The 21,925-nt window shown below is 40.2% G+C and overlaps 1 protein-coding gene across 7 annotated transcripts in view; it reads right to left on the bottom strand.

Moving 5' to 3' along the window:
* Positions 1 to 21,618, bottom strand: part of ajm1 (apical junction component 1 homolog) — a 28,118-nt gene extending 6,500 nt beyond the window's left edge. The window contains exons 1-7 of one of the 7 annotated variants that reach the window (XM_026921453.3): positions 21,356 to 21,618; positions 10,985 to 11,177; positions 10,202 to 10,250; positions 10,031 to 10,077; positions 9,777 to 9,869; positions 9,585 to 9,671; positions 9,261 to 9,388 (exon numbers count right to left, since the gene is read on the bottom strand). The gene's annotated coding sequence lies outside the window, so the exon portion shown is untranslated. Of the gene's footprint in view, positions 1 to 8,656; positions 9,150 to 9,260; positions 9,389 to 9,584; positions 9,672 to 9,776; positions 9,870 to 10,030; positions 10,078 to 10,147; positions 10,251 to 10,984; positions 11,178 to 21,355 lie in introns of those variants that run through there. The other 6 variants (XM_053230595.1, XR_003403209.3, XM_026921452.3 and 3 more) reach the window with 6 other exon arrangements.
* Between the last annotated feature and the right edge of the window lie 307 nt (positions 21,619 to 21,925).

Genomic DNA, 21,925 nt, shown 5'->3' with positions numbered 1-21,925 from the left:
AGTAGATTAATCCTCAATATGTTTTTTATAATTATTGAGGTGCAGATTCAACTGATTATTCTGACACTAATGTTATGTTAAGATATGCAAAATGTCCTAGGGCTTCTTTCAGTAGGCAGGGCTAAATGGTCCAGGAGGCAGATTTTTATGGCATAAGGCAATAATTGAGGTTAGGAGCAAAAAGAACTTTCCCTGTAAACCTTGTCATACAAGAGATGTACTTGTTTTTATGTGCAAATACACGTCCAGCACTCCCCCCAGTAGCCAACCCTGTGAAATGCGTGCTGAAAGAAATGCGTGGTATATTAAGGTTTCTAACCTCATCCACAGAGATGGACTTCCACATTGCAACCACTTGGGATACCATAGCAACTGGAATACCACAGCACTTGGCTAGGAGCACAATAACAACTATAGCAACCACCAGATAACTACTCACACAGTTTGGAGATATCAAAACAGAACCTATGACAAATTGTTCTGTCTGGTCAGGAATGGCGTGCTGGTATACAGCTTTTTGACTGGTAGTGCAGTTCTCGCATAGGGGCCATTCAAAAATCCAATTTTCTTTCCCATTGAAATAAATGGAAGAATTTTTTGGAAGGATTTTCTAAATACTGATTGCCTGTTGGTGGTTATTTTTGTTCTTTAATCTAGTCAACATTAGGAAGACAATTACAGATTAGCACAACAATGCAGCATACCAATTTCAGCTTGACTTCAGCCTTGACCTCATCTTTAGAAAGAGTTATTTGAATTTAACCCCAACCCAATGGGTGACCACACCCCTTTTTTTGCAAACATCCTCAGAATCTTGTTTTGAATAAGCCATGAAATTTCTCATGAAATTTGAATTTCATGTGAATCCACTGATTCAGTCCTGAGTTACAGCTGTTTGAGTAAATCAAGCTCAGTCCTGCTTGGATTAACTGGCATGTGGCTGCCATATAGTTTATAAAACTTTTTTTCCCAATTATTGCATTTCAGACACTGCTGGCCAACTTTACACCAACTGTTTGAAGATATGGCAAAAGACCTATGACTAGCTTGCAAAAATAGGTTTTGCATACTATGCAAATTATCATAAATTGTTGGGGGTAGATGGCTCAAAAGGAATTTTTATGGCTTAAGCCAAAGAGAGCAAATCACAAAGTAGCCACCCAGGTACTCTCCTCTCCAGAACCCTAGCATAAACTTTTCCTGGGAGGCTGTGGAATGTGAGTCCCCTATAATTGGAACACACCCTCTAGTCTCCTTTTTTTTAAAAACAAAAACCATTATTGTAGTTTGCCAGGCCAAGGGCACTGCCCCAGATCTCCATGCATTATTGAACAGGCATGTTATCCACCCAAACCCAACTATGTCCAGTGGCCAAATCTCTGGCCAAATCTTGTCCATCCCTGTTGCTTTGCCACTATTAAGGTTTCTAACCTCACCCACAGAGATGGACTTCCACATTGCAACCACTTGGGATACCATAGCAACTGTGTCATAGCCACAGCACTTGGCTAGGAGCACAATAACAACTATAGCAACCACCAGCTAACTACTCACACAGTTTGGAGATATCAAAACGGAACCAATGACAAATTGTTCTGTCTGATCAGGAATGGTGTGCTGGTATACAGCTTTTTGACTGGTAGTGCAGCTCCCGCATAGCAGCCATTCAAAAAAAAAATTTCCCCATTAGAATAAATGGAACAATTTTTTGGAAGGTCCTGTAGACCAAACCATAGGTACTATAGACATGAAACCTGGCCATTACATACTTCTCCCTCCCTCTACTCACGCAAGTGGAATGAGTCTGGGTCTGCGCTGCAGAACTGAACTGTCACAATGGAAAACTATACCCACAGCCCCTAAGTAAACATGGGGAGACAGATAAAAGGTGACCTTTAGACTGCTAGCTCAACCTCATTCATGCCAAAGAAATGGCCATGGACAGGCAGTGATATCATACCATCACATGCATCACCCAGGGAGTAATAGCTCTGGACATGTCAACAGCCACTTGTGTACTAGTTATTTACTATTATTGACTACAGCTCAGCGTTCAACACTGTTGTAAGTTTAGGCCTATGCAATACCATCTGCAACTGCAGGACTTTTTGACCAACAGGCCGCCGACAATACGGACTGGCAACAAAAAAACCATCCACACTGACTCTGAGCTTGGGAATTCCACAGTGGTGCTGTCTTAACCCTCTGTTATACAGCCCTATACCCATGACTATGTGGTCAAAAATAGACACAACAAAATCATAAAATTCACAGATAATACCACGGTCATACATAATAACGACAAGACCACCTACAGGACAGAGATATGCAAACTGTTTGTATGGTGCAACTCACTCTGAATGTCACCAAGACCAAAGAGCTCATTGTGGTCTTCAGGAGAAACAGTTGCATTTACTATCACATCCACATCAATGGTTCACCCATGGAAATCGTCAAAAGCTTCAAATTCCTGGGCATGCAGCTGTCAGATTCTCTTTCCTGGTCCTTGAACACCAGCAGTATCTTCAGAAAAGCACAATGTTTGTTCTTTCTGAGGAGACTCAAAGACTTTGAACACCACCACTCTGGTAGACTTCTATTGGTGCACAATAGAAAGAAAGCATACTGACTGGATGCACCAACCAGATCCCGGACAAGGGTTCAGTCATCTTGGATGCCTTGCACCCAGCTGATATTCTGTTCTTCTCTGTCTCCTCTAGCAAACACTTCCACAGCATCAAGGCAAACACCACTCACCTCAAAAACAGCTTTTTCCCGTAGGCCATTAGGATTCTCATATGTTGTGTTGAAATTGTGCCATGTCCTTATATGTGCAATATCTCCCACTGTGTAACTTTTTGACTGCATAAAATGTTTACAATGTTCAGCATTCTTACAGCACTCTTTATGCACATGACAATAAAGCTTGAAACTTTTTGATAAAGAAATGTCATTTCAGCATATCTATCACACTATAAAAATGCTGGGTTATTTACTCACTGGTAAAGTTCACATTAGATTCACACAGCTTTTGGGGTAGTTAAACAATTTTATGGCAGGGTTGTCAGGGATTTCCCCCTCTGACACTCAGCACGCTTAAGCTACCCGTAGCATGACCGCACTTTTGGGTTGACATGACTTTGTTTACATAGCCATGTGTGTTTTTGTTTTGGTCAACATAGCAACCTCATCAACAGAACTCCAGCCTGAGACCAATGAGGTGGTCTCCCCTGCCAAGCTTCAGACAGAGGTCAACGTGGCAACCTCACCACTAGAGCTCCAGCCTGAGACCAACAAGGTGGTCTCCCCTGCCGAGCTTCAGCCAGAGGTTAACGTGGCGATCTCACCCCCAGAGCTCCAGCCTGAGACCAACGAGGTGGTCTCTCCTCCTATGCTCCTGCCAGAGGCAGAAGGCGCAACCTCCCATGCAATAATTATGCTTGAGGCCGACGAGACGACCTCCCACACCGTGTCGATGCCTGAGGCTGACAAGACAGCCAACCACACCAAGCTCCAGTTTAAGGCTGACAATGCTACCTCCCAAGTTCTGCTCCAGTTTCAGGCCGATGACATGGCCTCCAAGACCTGCTCATGCCTGAGGTTGACAAGACGGGCCTCACATGCCACGCTTCTGTCTGAGGCCGACTGCAAGGCCTTCCAAGACCAGCTCACACCTAAGACTGATGGCAGAGCCTCACAAGCCTGGTTCCTGTCCAGTAACACTGGTGAGCCTAACCCCACCACCTGACCCCGGCGAGCATGTCCTAGCCCAGCCTCCTGACCCTGGCGAGCCCATAGCCAAACCCCTGCCTGCTTCCCACCGATAAGCCCCATGTTTGCATCCCAGCTCTTCTGGAAGAAGACCACACAATAGACAATGCCTGCCTCAGGACCTTATCTTCAGTGTAGATATTTTGCCCCGAGGGCACGACCGCTGGGAGGGGGGGTATTTATGGGCACCTTGGGAGAAGCACCCTTGGGGGGGCTCTGTCAGGGATTTCCCCCTCGTGCTGAGTGTGGGTGCGATCAGCGCGCTTAAGCTACCTGTAGCGCGACATTGCGCTTCTGGGTTGACATGACTTTGTTTACATAGCTATGTGTGTTTTTGTTTTGGTTTCCGTCTTGTCTCCTCCTTTGTCTTGCTATTGGTTGTGTTCCTAATGTCTCATCATCATCATCAACTGTTCCTGATTTGCAATTTCTAAGGCTTTGAGTCTTCCCAGGACCACAGTGGCCAACATTCACCAACATTCAGAAACCAGGTGGGAAAAAATAAGTACACCCTATAATTCAGTAACATGTAGAACTACCTTTAGCAACAATAACTTTTTCTGTTGGAGTTTAACTTTAACAATAACATTTTCTGTTGGAGTTTAACTGTTACAATGTTTTGAATTAATTTTGGCCCCCTCTTCTCCAACATTGCTTCAGTGTGGTCATTGATGTTTGACGGCATTAATTTATGCACAGCTCTCTTAAGATCCCGCCACACCATCTCAGTGGTGTTGAGGTCTGGACTTTTACTTGGCCATTCCAGCACCATTTTTTTTTTTCTTCTTTAGTCATTTGGATGTCAATGCGCTAGAGGGCTTGGGATCATTGTCCTGTTGCATGACCCAATTTTGGCCCAGCCTAAGCTGTGAATTTCAAAATTGCTGTGAATTTCCAATTGCTCTTTCTAGATTGATAAGCAGCAACAATTGCTTCTGAGATCTTATTTTATATATATATAATCATCCTGAAGACCTTGTAGTGAATGGGCTACAACAGCAGAAGACCACATTGGGTTCCACTCCTGTCCCATTGTGACGCTTGATGTGAACATTAACTGAAGCTCTTAACCTCTATCTGCATGATTTTATGCACTGCGCTTGGATAACTGCATAAATGAGCAGGTGTTCCTAATAAAGTGGATGGTGATACATACATATGGATATGGGAAAATCCACCATCGACCATCTCAGATTTGCTTCATACTTTCTAGAAATAATGTCACTATTCCTATTCTTATTCACTATATTAAATAGTGTGCAAAATTTCAGGCATGTATCTGCATTAGTTTCTGAGCTATAGAGGCTTTAAAAAGGGGGTGTATTACTGTCAATAAAACTTGTGAATGCTTATCTACATTTGTACATAAATATATTCGTTGAACACAAAAGTCTGTTTTTATACATTTTTATACAAAGTAAATCATGCTTGAAAAGTTGTAAGTTGTAATGCTATGTATGTTTTTGTAAGAATATAATGATTTACACATATGACTTGAATTATTATGGGTACGATCTCTTAGATATAAATACAAATTCAGAAAGTGAGAAACAACTGTCAAAAATACATCAGTGGGGTCACAGGCAAAGCGTATCAAGTAGTGTCTTCCTGCATGGTACACAACATCTCAGGTACAGTTGTTATTATGTTCTCTGTAAAGCAAAGTTGTTAAACTATTAAAAACAGTTTTAAAGTTTCAGTTAAGTCTCAGTGGCTTAAATAAACCAGAGTATTACCAAATTACCAGAGCAGCGGCTTGATAACTGCTGACCAAAATTAGCATTATTTTTACAATCAAAGTTTGCAGGACTTCAGTATATATATATATATATAAGAGGTTCCACAAAGATATGGCATTTACCATTTAGGAATCTTTGCCTTCAAAAAGTCTTGAGTTGCTTTCGCAGTATGTTTAGGGTCATTATCCACCTGCACTGTGAAGCGGCGTCCTATCAGTTTTGTAGCATTTGGCTGAATGTCAGCAGAGAGTATAGCTCTATACACCTCAGAATTCATCTTGCTACTTCTGTCAGCAATCACATCATCAATAAACACCAGTGAGCCCGTTCCATTGGCAGCCAACATGCCCATGCCATAGCAAGTCCTCCACCATGTTTGACACATGATGTGGTATACTTTGGAACAGCGGAACAGCTGCCAAATGCCAACTCAATAAATGATATCAACTCCAGACCTTTTATCTGCTTCATTTGTCTTGAAGTAACGAGGGAATGGACCGCACCTGGTCAATTAAATTCTTGTCAGTCAATTGTCCAAATAGCTTTGAACCCCTGAAAATGGAAGTACTTTGCTTAAAATGGCTGTAATTCCTAAATGGTAAATGCCATATTTTTGTGGAACCTCTTAAAATAAAGCGGAAAGTCTACACTTCAATCACATCTTGATTGTTTTATTTCAAATCCATTGTGGTGGTGTATAAAGGCAAAATCACAAAAATTCTGTCATTTTCCAAATACTTCCGGACCTGACTGTATATTTTATATATATATCACACACACACACACACACTATATTGCCAAAAGTTTTGGGACACCCCTCCAAATCATTGAATTCAGGTGTTCCAATCACTTCCATGGCCACAGGTGTATAAAATCAAGCACCTAGGCATGCAGACTGCTTCTACAAACATTTGTGAAAGAATGGGTCGCTCTGAGGAGCTCAGTGAATTCAAGCGTGGTACCGTGAAAGGTTGCCACCTGTGCAATAAGTCCATTTGTGAAATTTCCTCACTACTAAATATTCCATGGTCAACTGTTAGCTTCCACTTTGTTATAATACCACTAGTGGGAACAACAGCAACTCAGCCACGAAGTGGTAGGCCATGTAAAATCACAGAGCGGGGTCAGCGCATGCTGAGGCGCACAGTGCACAGAAGTCGCCAACTTTCTGCAGAGTCAATAGCTACAGACCTCCAAACTTCATGTGACCTTCAGATTAGCTCAAGAACAGTGCGTAGAGAGCTTCATGGAATGGGTTTCCATGGCCGAGCAGCTGCATCCAAGCCTTACATCACCAAGTGCAATGCAAAGCGTCGGATGCAGTAGTGTAAAGCATGCCGCCACTGGACTCTATAGCAGTGGAGATGTGTTCTCTGGAGTGATGAATCACGCTTCTCTGTCTGGCAATCCGATGGACGAGTCTGGGATTGGCAGTTGCCAGGAGAACGGTACTTGCCTGACTGCATTATGCCAAGTGTAAAGTTTGATGGAGGGGGGATTATGGTGTGGGGTTGTTTTTCAGGAGTTGGGCTTGGCCCCATAGTTCCAGTGAAAGGAACTCTTAATGCTTCAGCATACCAAGACATTTTGGACAATTTCATGCTCCCAACTTTGTGGGAACAGTTTGGGGATGGCCCCTTCCTGTTCCAACATGACTGCGCACCAGTGCACAAATCAAGATCCATAAAGACATGGATGAGCTAGTGTGGTCTGGAGGAACTTGACTGGCCTGCACAGAGTCCTGACCTCAACCCGATAGAACACCTCTGGGATGAATTAGAGCGGAGACTGCGAGCCAGGCCTCGTCCAACATCAGTGCCTGACCTCACAAATGCGCATCTAGAAGAATGGTCAAAAATTCCCATAAACACACTCCTAAACCTTGTGGAAAGCCTGAAGAGTTGAAGCTGCAAAGGGTGGGCCAACTCCATATTAAACCCTACGGATTAAGAATGGGATGTCATTAAAGTTCATGTGCATGTAAAAGCAGACGTCCCAAAACTTTTGGCAATATAGTGTGTGTGTATGCAAAATAGTATTATATAATATCGTATAAAATATAAGCTGTATAATTTGTAGGCTTTAGGGCTTCAACGGGTGTAATAGTATACGTCACAGATTCTGAACCCTGATCCTGGACATGATGTTTTTCCTGCTCTCAACACACATGGTTAATCAGCTTATTACCAAGCTTATTACCTGGGTTTGTGAAGAAGGGGAAAAACACTAAATTGTGCTAGGAGGGACCAGGGTTGGGAACCTGTGGTCTATGCATTGTATGTCTGTCAAAGCATATAATACTTTGTGCTAAAGTTTGTAAATAATTTTTGTAAAATCTTTTCTGTCACTCAAGTTGTCAGAGCTGCTTGTGAAAACATATCCAAAACTGGCAAATGTCTCTGGTTGCTGGTGATTGCACAAGTCCACAGGTAAATGGGTTCTCGAAATGGTTTCATTCGCAAACTAGTTGTCATCCCTCCATGACAAGAAGAAACCGCCACCGGAAGCAAAGGAAATTGAAAAACGTGCAGCAAAATGGCTCCTCTTCAGATTCTTCCAGTAATGTGGATTTGTGCACTTCTACTGACAAAATAAGTTAAGGCTTATTTTTCTTTTTTTTTCAGTATTATTGCTGGAACCTTTTGTTTGCCCTGTTCTTTTATGTTGGTAGAACTGCATTTTTCATTAGTTGCCAGATGCATATTTATATTTCTAAAAGAACACACACCTTTTTATTTTATTGTATTAGATATTTTCTAGAAATGCTTGCAGAGATAGAAAGGAAATGCTTTGTCTGCAGTACAGACAAAAAAGGGAAAGAATCCTGTTAACAGCTTGGACCATAACTCTTCAGGTATGTAATTCAGTAGTTCTGACGTTGATTATATTTGTGTCTATTTATTGCGAAAGACATTAATTGAAATGTATCATTTGCACTGTTTTATTCGTCTTATTATTAGGAGTGCAGGAGAAATCATGTCAACACCCAGATCTTTGTCTACCACTGTTTGTGCAAGGAGATGATGACAAGGTAAAAAAAAAATCTGCAGAGTTCCCATTTGAATTCTATAGTATTAATGGTTAGTGTGGTTAGTTTAGTGTGAGAAATACAGTAGATTATCTGCAAAAAATGCAAATGTATTTGATTCTGTTTTTTAGGTTGCTTTTATTCTGGAGATGTTCCGTCCTCTCTTCAGTGAGAAGGGATCTCGAAATACAGCATGGAAATAAACTTCATGAACTTTTTCTACAGAAAATTGAGAATCATAGTATGTCTCAGCCATTATAAAAATAATAAAAATAAATGATCAGTTAACCTTATTTTCACACTAACCTTTTCAGTATTTTACATACGAACAAGGTAAACATGAAGAAATGGACAGGACAGGACAGGGGCACAAGACTATTTTGCCAAGAGAAATTTGTTTTCCAACAGTAATAGCATGCACTCACACAATTACGTTTCCCTCTTCTCAACTGAAAACATTTGATGAATTCAAAAACCATATGATTCAGATGTTGATGATGGCTTTTACTGTTTTCATCAGAGCTGGCGTTAGTGGGCACTAAATTGCAGGGACTTGACCTCAGAAAGTTTTTTCATTTCCACCACTAAATGATTCCAAACAGCCCAATATTCTGAAATAAATTTTAATACCAATTATTGTGTATGATCCACATACATAATTTGAAAATACTGGATAAAAAGACAACCCACAACTATATAAAATTAAGTGCTTTAAAACAAACCTGAAAATCCTCTTCACTATCACTAGAAGAATTCTGCATTTGCCCCAGAACCCACAGCTGGTTAGGGCCACCTTCAGATCACAAGGGATGATTGTCCCGGCCTTCAGTAAAGGTGTGAAGATAACATTCTAGGCGTGAAAGAAACACAACGTGCATAAAACATGTGGAGAGAAATTGACAAATCTAACAAGCTGAGTTATGCTGAGCCAGATGTCTCACCATGGACACTTGATTCTAAATAACAATGAGAAAAGAGAGAGAAATTGCATTTAGCCTAAGTAAATTGCTTAAAAATTATAATCAGTAAACTTTGTTTGTGTATACTTTTGCCAGCTTCTTCTTCCAGTGCCTTTTACAGTGAACATGGTTTCTGTTATGCCCACTTTTTCTACACCTTCATCACCCTTCATCCTAGAAAATGTGGAAAAAAAACCCAATACCACTCATAATATAGAAAGAAAAAAAGTATTTCACAGAATGGTAAATCAAGAAGCTTGTACCACTGTAGCTATTTACCTTGATGGCCAGCCATAGTTCTGCGCTGTTTTAAGAAAGAACTGAAAGAGCAGTGCTTGAGTTGTTATGATCTGCTGGTTCCAGATACGTGATCTAGATACGAACACAAAATGTCTTAGTATGCATTTACTTTGTATTTCATGTACTCTGAAAATATGAACTCATTTCAAATATTTACAAACCCATAATACCACAATAAATCAAATAGCCTGATAACGCTTAAATTATTTGTACAAAACCAAAAATGAACAGACCTTACTTGAATATTCATCTATCTCCCAAATATGATAATGTTGTACCTCTACAAGACACACATATACAATTCATGCTTGTAGAAAAGCAATATTCTGTGATAATAAACTGGCAATTACTTTATAAGCTTATGATTTAGACAATGGATGCTGAAGGAAGTAAGTTCTCCTGACCATGCACCCTAGCTCGGTCATCCTTTCCAAAAGTCCAGCAGCATCTACTCTGTGCACAGAGGGAAAAGTGGCAGGGAGACAAAGAAAAACATAATAAATGAAATAGTAATATGTGATCATAATAAAGTTAGTTGCAAATATATATGTTTTCTATGTAATCTATATCCGGATTGCTGTAAAGCTGCTTTGATTGTCACGAACATATTTGTCACTGCAGTATTATTTAATTATCTCCAATTTTCTAACGAATAATTATTGTAATATTGTTAGTTCTACAATGTGATGATCTATGGCACTCAACCAAAACAGCCTTGATGAACACTCCCATTTTGTGTTCAAATGCATATTTATTGCTTATCTCCCAATACTACTTAAATCGATTTCCTGAAAAAGCCTTTTCATAATGTGAGACTTTTGGATGTTGTTTAACTAACATGGTAAATTAGCCTATACTGTTCACACACAGGCTTTAGGTTCAGTTTACAGCATTCAAATAACAAATTACACAACTACAGCATTCAAACAACATTCTTTCATCAATATGTCTGTTACATGTCTTTAAGCTAAAGTGAGTAAAACCAAATTACACCACTGCTTTTAGTCTATAAAGATGCGTTAATGCCCATCTTTAAGCTAAAGTGAGTAAAACAAAATTACACCACTGCATACTGCCTTCAAAGTATATGACAGAAAAAGCCACTGAGACCTAACTGAAAATTAAACTAAATACGATTCAATTTAAAAACAAAAAAAACTTGACAGAGAAGATGATAAAAACCATACCTTAGACGTTGTTGGAGTCCCACTAACGGATCCTTCAGCCATCTTGCCACCAACAGTTGAAAGTAGGATGCTGTAGATGAAGCATGTGCACTGTGCAGAAAGATGACTGGTCTTCTACTCAATACACTTTGCCTGTGACCCCAGTGATGTATTTTTGACAGTCGTTTCTCACTTCTTTCATTCTTATTCATAACTAAAAGATCGCACCCATAATAGTTCATGTTGTATGCATAAATCTTTGCAGTTGTAGATTTTGAAGTTGTATTCTCACAAAAAAACATACATAGCATTATGATTTAATATTTTTAAGCATGATTTACTTTGTACGAGCATGTATGAAAACACTTGTGTGTACAATTAATATGCTGCTGTATGTGTATGTGTGTGTGTGTGAGCGTGCCTTAAAACAGCATAATCATTGTAATAATGTGGCAGCAGTGCAACACAGAAAATCATGCAGATACAGGTCAAGAGCTTCAGTTAATGTTCACATCAAACTCTCAACAGTGCCTGAGTGAACTTCTGGTCTTTAATAATCTGCCATGACTACTTTCATCAAAAGGTGCAGGCTCTTTGTTGGTACCTTGAATAGTGAAGGCCACAGCAGGGGCAGAGCTTTCTCTTACAAAGCCCCATTGTCACAGAGCAGCCTTCTAATTAGTGTTCTGGACTCGGGCAGTCTCAGTGTTTAAGTCTAGGATGAAAACATATTTGTTTTGTCGAGCCTTTTGTTAATAGTTTTTTCATAGGTTAAAGGGGACCTGGGATGCTCTCTCATGTGTCCACTCAGGTTTGTTGAAGGTGGAGTGGATGGCTGCTTTATGTCTCAGGGCATCCCCATGTCCGTGTTACCTTCTGGCTCTCCCTTTTAGTTATGCTGTTATAGCTAGTATTGCCGGAGTCCCTGCTTGCACTCTGCAAACTATGTACACCGTCTTTAACTATTATGTGACAATAAGCATACCTAATAATAATCTAATAACAGAAGGACTGTTTACTATTGGGAAGACTTCAAGATAGTTGCCAATCTTACCTGGAGTGGGTATCCCAGCAAAGTCAGTCCAAGGTCAGAGATATAAAGAAAAAAACCAAAGAGCAACATCATATGGCCTACATGCTTCTGTAAGCACACTAAATGTTTATGTTCAGGACAGCACAATCAGAAAAAGCCAAGTATGGCTTTCATGGAATCATGGCTAGGAAAAAGCCCCTTGTCTGCAAAAAAGAATATGGCAGCATGACTTAAGTTTGCAAATTTCACCTGCACAAACCACAAAAGTTCTGGAACAATATCCTTGGGGAACTGATGAGACCAAAGTGGAGATGTTTGGTCATCATGCACAGTGTCATGTTTGGTGAAAACCAAACACAGCATATCTCAAAAAACACCTCATATCAACTGTTGAGCATGGTGGTGTAGGGGTGATGATTTGGGTTTGTTTTGCACCTACAGGACCTGGGAAACATGCGGTCAATTAGACAATGATGAACTCCACTTTATACCAGAATATTCATGAGACAAATGTGAGGCCATCTGTTTAGCAGCTTAAACTGGGCCAAAATTGGATCATCCTAAGCACACCAGTAAATCTACATCTGAATGGCTAAGTGAAAGTCCAGACCTCAACTCCATTAAGATGCTGTGGCACAATCTTATGAGAGTTTGATGAACTTGATGAACATCAATGAACTGAAGCAATGTTGTAAAGAAGAGTGGACCAAAATTTCTCCAAAGCAGTCTGGTAAAGTCATACAGAAAACATTTACAAGTTACTGTTGCTAAAGGTTGTTCTACATGTTATAGAATTTTTTACCACCTGGTTTCTGAATGTTGGTTTACATTTTGGGAAAAAATGACTACATACTGAAATCTGTTGTGTTACTTTTGGGTTTTTTGTTACCTGTGGTTATTTGTTTATAAAAGTCGGTGAGGACCACACAATTGTTATTTAGACCCCGATAAATAAAAACATAGAATTGAAGAAAGGTGTACTTTCTTTTTCCAAAGACATAATGTTTTTAATTACTATCATTTAGAAACACACACCTGTATGCTTTAACTTGTCAGCCACATATGGTGGCTAATGTCAGCAGAGCTCTGCTGCTCTGCTATACATGTCCATACTTGCCAGCCCTAATTGGTGGTTGATGTCAGCAGATGTTACTGTTTTATAAAAGCAGACCAAGACAACATAGTTTAGTGTACTTCCTTTGTATTTGTCATTGCTGCATACATATGATTTACATGTAACATGGCTATATCTTTGGCACCATGCCCCATTGGAGGAATGCTCAATTGTACTGAAGACTGTCACAAATTGGATTACGTTTATAAAAAAAAAAAAAAAAAAAAAAAAAAAAAAAATCTCAAAAGGTAAGTTCATTCATAATCATACTTAAAACACTTCAGACAAAATTAAGTCTAGGTCACCCACCATTCCTGGAACAAGAGACAACCACTCTTTCATTCCAGTCATGCCAAACCATCTGCAGGTCAGCAGGGTGTCAGGTGGTCCTAGCTTCATTGTGGATATGAGTGGGAATCATCCACAAGCAATGGACCAAACTGCTGTTAAATCAGCAGTCTCACTTGCAGATATAATTCCTGGTAAATATGTTGTATGTTTGTTTAACCAACAATGGTGGATAGGCTATATTCATGCAACAGCAGAGGTGGAACAAAATGTACAAGTAACATTTATGAATCCCCATGGTCCCTTCTATGACTTACAGTTGGCCCACAGAGGATATCTTTTGGGTATCTCTGGTGCATATGCTTGCATTGCTTGCCCCACACACTGCTGGCCCCACTTACATCATTTGGCAGTACAAACTTCCATCTGATGTGGAAAAGGCAAGAACTCTGAAGGTGTGTTGTGGTATCTGGCACCAAGATGTTAGCAGCAGATCCTTTAAGTCCTGTAAGTTGCGAGATGGGGCCTCCATGGATCCAGCACATCCCACAGATGTTTGCCTGGATTGAGATCTGGATGTTACTTTGACACATACCACCTACCTAAACAATGTTGCAGACCATGTACACCCCTTCATCTCAGTGGTACTCCCTAATGACAGTGGCTACTTTCGGCAGGTTAATGCGCCCTGCCACACTGCAAAAATTGTTCAGGAATGGCTTGAGGAACATGACAAAGGGTTGAAGGTGTTGACTTTGCCTCCAAATTCCCCAGATCTCAATCCAATCGAGCATCTGTGGGATGTGCTGGACAAACAAGTCTGATCCATGGAGGTCCCACCTCGCAACTTACAGGACTTAAAGGATCTGCTGCTAATGTCTTAGTGCCAGATACCACAGCATACCTTCAGAGGTCTTGTGCAATCCATGCCTCAACGGGTCAGCGCTGTTTTAGCAGCACAAGGGGTTTAATGTTATGGCTCATCAGTGTATATATATATATATATATATATATATATATATATATATATATATATATGAGAGAGAGAGAGAGCTGACAGCAAGTCAATAGTAACTCAAATAAGCACTCTTTACAAATTTGGTGAGCAGAAAACATCTCAGAACACATAACACATCAAATCTTGCAGTGGATGTGCTACAACAGCAGAAGACCACATCAGGTTCCACCCCTGTCAGCCAAGAACAAGAATCTGAGGCTGTCATGGGGACAGACTCATCGAAATTGGATAGTTGAAGACTGGAAAAAGACCAGGTGTTTTTTCTAATCTTCTACTGCCCAGTTTCTGTGAGCCTGTGCCCACTGTAGCCTCAGATTCCTGTTCTTGGCTGACAAGAGTGGAACCCAATGTGGTCTTCTGCTGTTGTAGTCCATCCACCTCAAGGTTCGATCTTTTGTGCATGCTGAGATGCTTTTCTGCTCACCACGGTTGTAAAGAGGGATTATTTCAGTCACTATACCTGAGAGAGCTGACAGCAAGTCAATAGTAACTCAAATGAGCACTCTTTACAAATTTGGTGAGCAGAAAACATCTCAGAACACATAACACATCAAAACTTGCAGTTCAAACCAATCTGGCCATTTTCCTCTGACCTCTCCTATCAACAATGCATTTCTACCCACAGAACTGTCACTAACTCTGTGTTTAGTTTTTCACACCATTCTGTGTGTAAACTCTGGAGCTTGCTGTGTGTGAAATTCCCAGTAGATCAACAATTTCTGAAATACTCAAACCAGCCCATGCGATGGGTAAAGCCACAGAGATCATACTTTTTCTTCATTCTGATATTTGATGTGAACTGAAGCTCTTGACTTCAGTTCACATCAAATATTCGGCATGATTATTTGCATTGCGCTGCTGCCACATGATTGGCTGATTAGATAACTACATGAATTTGCATGCTCACGAAAACTGCATAGCTAAAGATCATAAAAACACCACCTGGTCTTTTTTCTGGTCTTTTTTCCAACACTTAACTGTGTGGATTGGAACCCCATGTGGTCTTCTGCTGGACACCAATCAGCCATAACATTAAAACCTCAAGGGGTGGGATTTATTAGGCAGCAAGTGAACAGTCAGTTCTAGAAGTTGATGTGCTAGAAGCAGGAAAAATGGGCAAGTGTAAGGATTCGAGCATCTTTGACAAAGGCCAAATTGTGATAGCTAGTGTAGCACAAATTGCTGCAAAAAAGTTAATGCTGCCTATGATAGAAAGGTGTCAGAACACACAGTATGGGGCTACATAGCTGCAGACCAGTCAGAGTGCCCAGGCTGACCCCCTGCCCACCGCCGAATGTGCCTACAATGGGCATGTGAGCATCAGAACTGGACCATGGAGCAATGGAAGAAGGTGGTCTAGTCTGATGAATCATGTTTTCTTGTACATCATGTGGACTGCTAGGTGGGTGTGAGGCATTGTGATGCTACGGGCAATGTCACACTGCAAAAATTATTCAGTAATGGTTTCAGAGTACAAAGTGGTGACTTGGACTCACATATATGTGTGTATATATACATATATACACAGTCAAGTCCATAAGTATTTGGACAGTAATACAATTTTTGTAACTTTGCTTCTGTACCTCCACAATGGATTTGAAATGAAGCAGTCAAGATGCTATTGCAGTGTAAACTTTCAACTTTAATTCAAGGGGTTTAACAAAAATATTGCATTAACTATTTAGCCATTTTTTACATAGACCCTTCACAGGCTCAAAAGTAATTGGACAAACTAACAATCATAAATATTAGAATTATTTTTAATACTTGGATGCAAATCCTTTGCAGTCAATGACTGCCTGAAGTCTGGAACCCATGAACATCACCAAATGCTGAGTTTCCTCCCTTGAGATGCTTTGCCAGGTCTTTATTGCAGCCGCCTTCAGTTGCTGCTTGTTGCTTACACGGTATGTTTTGTGTAATTATCCATCTGTACTGTGAAGCTCTGTCCTATCAGTTTTGCAGCATTTGACTGAATCTGAGCAGAAAGTATATCTCTATACACTTCAGAATTCATCCTGCTACTTCTATCAGCAGTCCCATCAATAAGCACCAGTGACCCAGTTCCACTGGCCACCATACATGCCCATGCCAAAACACTGCCTCCACATTTCTGACATATGATGTGGTAAGGTCTGAGCCTTTCCTTTCCTTCTCCATACTCTTCTCATCATCCTGGTACAAGTTAATCTTGCAGCAGAACTGGTCATGCTTTTTTTAATCTGGCCTTTCTATTTTTGAGTGTTACCAGTGGTGTGCATCTTGAGGTAAACCATCTGTATTTACATTCATGAAGGTGTCTCTTGATTGTAGTCTTTGACAATGATATGCCTACCTCCTCCAGAGTGTTCTTGAGTTGACTAGATTTTGTGAAGGGGGTGTTCTTAACCAAGGAAAGAATTCTGCGACCATCCACTTTAGTTGTCTTCCGTGGTCTTCCAGGCTTTTTGGTATTGCTGAGCTTGCCAGTGCATTTCTTCTTTTTAAGAATGTACCAAACTGTTGATTTGGCCACTCCTAAAGTTTCCGCTATCTCTCTGATAGGTCGGGGTTTTTTTTCCAGCCTAATGATGGCATCCTTCACACTTCACACCTCTTCTTTCTATTGAGAGTTCCCATGAACAGCTATCAAATACAAATTCAATGCTTGGACTCAACTCGACCTAGACCTTTTATCTCCTTAATTTGTCACAAAATAATGAGGAAACAGGCCACACCTGACCATGAAACTGCTTATCAGTCAATTGTACAATTACTTTTGAGTCTGTGAAAATAGAGAGACTTTGTAAAAAAAAATGGCTGTAATTCCTAAAAGCTTAATGCAATATTTTTGTTAAACCCCTTCAATTAAAGCTGAAAGTCTACACTTCAATCATATTTTGATTGCTTCATTTCAAATCCATTGTGGTGGCTTACAGAGGCAAAATTACGAAAATTGTGTCACTGTCCAAATACTTATGGGCCCGACTGTATGAATATACAGAATATGTTTAAGTAATACATTCTTGTATATTTATATTTTATACATTCTTGTATATTCTTCAATCCCATCTTACTACAACACTGTCACCAATTTCCATATAATACAGGAGAAAAATAACTTTGTATTGTGTTGCTGTACTGTAGTCACTAATCTAGATTTGAGTAGCTTCATCCAGAGACAGTTACTTCGAATTATAGAATAATTGCATCTAACATCATAAAACCTACATAAAAGCTAAATTTGATGGATACAGTGTATATTAAAACTACCAAGCACTTTATTTGGGTTTTGATTGGTATTAATGGGCCCAAAGTGTTCCAAGAAAACATTCCCCACACCCTTTCACCACCTTCACCAGCCTGGACTGTTGACACAAGGCAGGTTGGGTCCATGGATTCATGCTGTTGGTGCCAAATTCTGACCCTACCATCTGTGTGCCTCAGCAGAAATCAAGATTCATAAGGACAGGCTACGTTGTTCCAGTCTTCAACTGTCCAGTTTTGGTGAGCCTGTGCCCACTGCAGCCTCAGATTTCTGTTCTTGGCAGACAAGAGTGGAACAACAGAAAGCAATATACATTGATCAGCCATAACACTTTTTTATAATGTTACAAGGGGTGGCAAGTGAACAGTCAGTTCTAGAAGTTGATAACATAAGGATCTGAGCAACTTCGATAAGGAACAAATTGTGATGCCTAGATGACTGGGTCAGAGCATCTCCAAAACGGGAGGTCTTGTGGGGTGTTCCTGGTATTCAGTGGTTAGTACCTACTAAAAGTGGCACAAGGAAGGACAACCGGTGAACCAGCAACAAGGTCATGGGCACCCAAGGCTCACTGATGAGTGTGGGCAGCGAAGGCTAGCCCGCCTGGACCGATCACCACAGAAGAGCTACTGTAGCACAAATTGCTGAAAAATTTCATGCTGGCTATGATAGAAAGGTGTCTGGACACACAGTGCCTCGCAGTTTGCTGCATATGGGGCTGCATAGCCACAGACCAGTCAGAGTGCCCATGCTCACCCCTGTCAAAGTGCCTACAATGGGCATATGAGCATCAGAACTGGATCATGGAGCAATGGAAGAAAGTGGCCTGGTCTGATGAATCATGTTTTCTTTTACATCCAGTGGATGGCTGGGCACGTGTGCATTGCTTACCTGGGGAAGAGATGGCACCAAGATGCACTATGGGAAGAAGGCAAGCCGACAGAGGCAGTTCTGGAGCTCTGGAGCTCAGAGAAGCTCTTGGCAATGTTCTGATTTATTTAATTTGTTCTGATTTATTTAACACAACTCTATGAGCAAACTAATTATAAGCTTTCCATTTTTTAATCTTTGTTTTTATTTTCTAATTAAAATGTATTTAATTCCCTGATCTTGGTCATAAATAATAAATAGGCTGAGGAATAAGGGTAAAAATGACCTGGGGCATAATGAACCCATTTTGGGTTTCAGTGGGGTTTTACACATAACCCAGCATTGCGTGACCGACATAAGGGTTTTATGTTATATTTTGACCCAGCGCTGTGTTACAGAAATTCACCTTGTGTAGCAAATAAAGCACTGCACTATTCAAAATCTTACAGCAAAAGTGATGTATTTGTTATCTGGCAAAGCATGCTCTGAGTAACATCGACGTTTGATCTACAATGGCTTAAAAAAAAAAAAAAAAAGTTTTTTCTTGACGAGTCAGAGCTCTGGAGCTCAGAGAAGCTCTTGGCAATGTTCTGCTCTTCTGCTGGGAAAACTTGGGTCCTGACATTCATGTGGATGTTACTTTAACATGTACCAGCTATCTTCACATTGCTGCAGACCAAGTACATGGAAACGGTATTCCCTATTGGCAGTGGCCTCTTTCAGCAGGATTATGTGCCCTACTACAATGCAAAAACTGTTCAGGAATGCTTTGAGGAACATGACAAAGAGTTCAAGGTGTTCAATTGGTCTCCAAATTCCCCAGATCTCAATCCAATCGAGCATCTGTGGGATGTGCTGGACAAACAAGTCCGATCCATTGAGGCCACACCTTGCAACTTACAGGACTTAAAGGATCTGCTGCTAACATCTTGGTGCCAGATACCACAGCTCACCTTCAGAGGTCTTGTGGAATCCATGCCTTGACGAGTCAGAGCTGTTTTGGTGGCACAAGGGGAGCCTACACAATAGTAGGCAGGTGCTTTTAATGTTATGGATGATCGGTGTATATATTGTACCATTCTGTGTATATTCTAGAAACTCTAGAGTTAACACAGACTGCAGTTTCTTAAATACCAAACCAGCCCATCTGGCACCAACAACCATGTCAACTAAGTCACTGAGGTCAACACTTTTCCCGATTTTGATGCTTGATGTGAACATTATCTGAAGCTCTTGACCTGTATTTGCATGATTTTAAACACTGAGCTGTTGCCACATTATTGGCTGATTGGATAATTGCATGAATGAGCAAATATACTAGTGTTCTTAATAAAGTGGCCAGTGAGTGTATAAATAAATTACATATTTATGTGTACCTTACTTAATGTAATCCAAAATACACTGTACTAATTAAATAAATTTTAAAGAAATAATAACATTTAAATGAAATGCTGCATTTGATTTATTTAACACAACTCTATGAGCAAACTAATTATAAGCTTTCCATTTTTTAATCTTTGTTTTTATTTTCTAATTAAAATGTATTTAATTCCCTGATCTTGGTCATAAATAATAAATAGGCTGAGGAATAAGGGTAAAAATGACCTGGGGCATAATGAACCCATTTTGGGTTTCAGTGGGGTTTTACACATAACCCAGCATTGCGTGACCGACATAAGGGTTTTATGTTATATTTTGACCCAGCGCTGTGTTACAGAAATTCACCTTGTGTAGCAAATAAAGCACTGCACTATTCAAAATCTTACAGCAAAAGTGATGTATTTGTTATCTGGCAAAGCATGCTCTGAGTAACATCGACGTTTGATCTACAATGGCTTAAAAAAAAAAAAGGTTTTTCAGTTTTTAGCTCTTCTTAGATCTTTTTGATAGTTACAGAATTTTATTTCAATATTCATTTGAAATAAAACTGCAATCACTGCATAGTCAGCTCAAGAAGCCAAGCCAACCCCTTATTTATAATGCATATATATTTGCACAGAACTGGAAATAGATGCATAGATGGTGACCTAGGCTACGAAGGTGTGGTGACGTGTGTTTGTTTATAGATATATAGATAGATAGATAGATAGATAGATAGATAAACACACACGTCATGACACCTTCGTAGCCTAGGTCACCATCTCATCTTTAACCAGTTCTATGCAAATCAAATAAGGAAACAACTACGGCTGGTCCTGCAGTACCACTGCCCTTCTCTCAACTCACTCACTCAACTCACCTGATTCAACACATCTTTTTACGTTATATTTTGCTAATTTACATGCCTTAACTAGGTTGAATTGGGTAAGTTAAAGGAGGGACCAGGACTAAGGACTGTGAAACACTATTCTACAGCATTCTGCGCCACATGACACGTGAACAATTGCATCACGCATCATGTTCACTAATAAGATGAGCGTACCTCTAGCCAACAGAGAAAATATCGTAATTCAAAATACATATACTGAACTTAAATGTTAATTGTTATTAGTAGTACCCTAAGTAACCCACATCTTGATGAAACACATGATGACTAGAAATTTGGCACATGACTAATATTCCTCACGCCCAAGGAAGCAAAATGCACATGTATCGATACGTTTGCGTGGGCATCGTTTCATAAATATTTAACGTGTGGTACGTAACGGCTACAATGATTTAACTAAAATGCATCTAACTTAAATCTCAACATGGTAGAGGACACGATGGAAGACTCAGTATCTTGAACTAAACTCGGAACTAAAATCGCTATTCCTCCATCATATGCAAAAGATGCAGCGAGCGACAGTGCAGCACACAGAGGTGTACGGCGATTATCTTACCGGTGTAATCCAACCGCCATAAGTATAATTATCCACTTTCCAGATGCAAAACAATGACGCATAATTTAGTGGAAGCTGTATGTCAGTTAGACAAAAACAGTGTCGGTCAATAATGTCGTTCTTCAGGCCTAGTATGCTTTGCACTGCATACGTAGCGTTACTACTGCCTCTCTTCTCGGTAGAATAGGGTTGCCAGTAGTGATGTGTCGGTAGCGAACGAATCGACTCTTTAAACCGGCTCTTCCTGGTTTAACCTAAGGAGCCGATTCGCATATTTGAAGAGGCTTTAAAAAAAAGAGAAGTAAGCACAAAGTCAGATGTTATCGTGGGGTTGGCGTTGAGTGGGGGTGTTCAATAACTCTCATTTACATTTTAGGCATTTGGCAGACGCTCTTATCCAAAGCGACTTTTATACAACTGAGCCGTTGAGGGTTAAAGGCTTTGCTTAAGGGCCCAGCAGTTGTAGTTTGACGGTGCTAGGATTGTCCTTTACTCTTAAAATTTCATAAATTGCTGCAATTCAGAAATAACCAGGTAACTAAGCCTAACTTGTAAACCAAAATAAATAAT

Source organism: Pangasianodon hypophthalmus, chromosome 27, assembly GCF_027358585.1.
Source record: "Pangasianodon hypophthalmus isolate fPanHyp1 chromosome 27, fPanHyp1.pri, whole genome shotgun sequence".
In the NCBI taxonomy this organism is placed as follows: Eukaryota; Metazoa; Chordata; class Actinopteri; order Siluriformes; family Pangasiidae; genus Pangasianodon; species Pangasianodon hypophthalmus.
Note: the sequence above shows the minus strand (reverse complement) of the source record. Positions and strands in the feature narration are given on the sequence as shown.